The sequence below is a fragment of the Eulemur rufifrons genome, chromosome 7 (genome assembly GCF_041146395.1).
Source record: "Eulemur rufifrons isolate Redbay chromosome 7, OSU_ERuf_1, whole genome shotgun sequence".
Classification (NCBI taxonomy): Eukaryota; Metazoa; Chordata; class Mammalia; order Primates; family Lemuridae; genus Eulemur; species Eulemur rufifrons.
The window spans coordinates 68,716,761-68,719,393 of NC_090989.1; positions in this window are offsets into that span (position 1 = coordinate 68,716,761).

Below are 2,633 nucleotides of genomic sequence, written 5' to 3' on the forward strand. Positions count from 1 at the left end.
AGCAAGATCCTGTCTGGGAAAAAAAAAAAGAAAAGAAAAGAAAAGAAAAGAAAAGAGAAGAGAAAGAGGCACATAGTCTCTGAGACTCTCACCACTGGGTAGGGGGGTGTGGTTGGCCAGGACAGGCAGGGCTGGATGCACCATGGGTTGTGTTTGAAAGGAAGCCCTTTGGTCCCCTCTGTCTTGAACAGCATAGTTGGAAGGGAGCACAGAACATCCAACCAAGCCAGAGAATCCTGAGCTGTGCGGTCAGGCTTAGAGCCTTGCTGGCTGTTTTCAGCTGCTAATCTGCATTGGTTTTAGCTGGAAGTCTTAGGGTCCCACCTGCTGAGCCAGCTTGCTGCTAGCCTAGAGGACAGCTGTTGGCATTATTTGCCAACCAGCTGGCTTGTTGGCCATCAAGACCACTGGTTTACTAAATTTTTTTGAGGCATAGCAGCTTCCTTTCTCAAAAGAAATCCTATAGAGAATCTCAATGTAGAAAACATTTAAAAGTGGAAATTCTTGGGATGAGGAGGGGATGGAATATCTGTAGTCCCACCCAGCCAGTCCTCAGGCATCCAGTTCTCAGTGAGGAACCCCTGAACCTGCTGGACCTGGCTTTAAACTACTGATTGAGGTAAGAGATGCTAGGGCCAGCCATTAAAGGGCTTTATGCAGGGAGTGAGACAATCCATTACACATTTTAGAAAGATGCCCGTGGCTGCTGGATGTAGTCTACATTGGAGAGGGACAAGATTAGGGACAGGGAGCCAGCTTAAGGAAGCTATTAAAATGGTCCAGATGTGAATTGATGAGGTCTAGACCCAGGGCACCGGCCCAAGGATGAAGAGTAGGGTTGGATTCAGGAAACATTTCCAAGTTAGAATCAGCAGTTGGCGATAGTTGGGTATGAAGGGTGGAGTCTAAGAGGGCTGGACTGCCTGAGTTGAAGCATGCCATAAATGGTGACAGCCACACAGGGAGGGAGATCAGCTGCGACAAAGGACGTGAGTTCAGTTCGGGATACATTGTGTTACGGCAACTCTAGGTCATCTGGGAGTTGATTGACTAGTAGACAGTTAAAAGTACAAGTCTGGATCTTCTCTCAGAAGAGAATGTTGGAACTAGAGATTAAAATTTGGGAGATATCAACATATTGGTAGGCACGGAAGACATGGAGCAGAGGATGTGCATGTAGTGAGAAGAAAAAGGCCTGAATCAGAAACTCTGGTTTGTAACAATTTGATCTTTATTTAGTTTTTTCACTGGTTTCATTGTTATTACACATGAATATTTTAGAGAGCAGCAGCAATTGGCTGGATGTTTGGAGCAGAAAGGACCTACTTCTGTTCTCACAGGACGGACATGTCAAGGATAACAGTGCTATCCAGCATCGTAAATCACCAGGCTACAAGAGAGGTGACCCCACCCTACTCTGACTCTCCAGATTTGATGGGAATCAGAGATCAGAACCAGAGGCCCCTTCTCTGAGCCTAGTATGGTGGTCCACACCACTCGCTCAGCATTACAGCAGACACTGTAAATGTTCTGCCTTCTCCACTAGACGGGGAGCCCTTGAGAACAGGAGCTCTGAGATAATGCACATAAAGCTCTTTGCACAGTGCCTGGCACCCCTTCGGTGGTGGCTATCTGGTTAATTCTCCTTATTCTTTTGAATTCTTGGCAAGAGCTAGCAAGGAACTTTGTACACATGAGGTATTAAAAAAACCCATCCAGGCCGGGTGCAGTGGCTCACGCCTGTAATCCTAGCAATCTGGGAGGTGGAGGCGGGTGGATTGCTTGAGCTCAGGAGTTCGAGACCAGCCTGAGCAAGAGTGAGACCCCCGTCTCTACTCAAAATAGAAAGAAATTAGCTGCACAACTAAAAATATATAGAAAAGATTAGCCAGGCATGGTGACCCACGCCTGTAGTCCCAGCTACTCAGGAGGCTGAGGCAGTAGGATTGCTTAAGCCCAGGAATTTGAGGTTGCTGTGAGCTAAGCTGACGCCATGGCACTCTAGCCCGGGCAACAGAGTGAGACTCTGTCTCAAACAACAACAACAACAACAACAACAACAACAACAACAACAACAAAACCATCCATGCAGTCTATGATCAAGAATCTCAAAAAAATAAATTAATTAATTAAAAAAAAAAAGAATCTCATGGCACTCTCTGACAGTCTACCACAAAGCAAGTTCTTTTTCTTTTTCTCTTTTTCTTAGCACAGTGCTGGGCCCATAAAAAGAGATTATTCATAACGGCTAGTTATGTGGATAAAACCAGACCAGTTGAATGGATGACCCTTCCAGACGGTAGACTCTCCCCCTTTACAATTGGAAACATTTGTTGCCCATTCCTGAAGTCTGCCAGCTTGGTCCTTGGATAGGATGTTGAAGAGTTTCTGGGTCACCGGACCTCACAGGCAAGGACCCCCAGCTGGCCACCCCCGCCAACCCTTAAACAGCAAGAAAGCCTGGGGAGCCTGGTTACCATTTCCGGAAATCATTAAAACATCCCACCTCTTTGGTGACTAAATCTGGCAGGTATTCCAAGGGGCCACTGCTTTCCCGCCAGGCCTGCTCCCATCCCCCGCGCCACCGCGCTGCAGTTCCCTCTAAGATGCCTATCTGTGCGAGCCTGAATGCT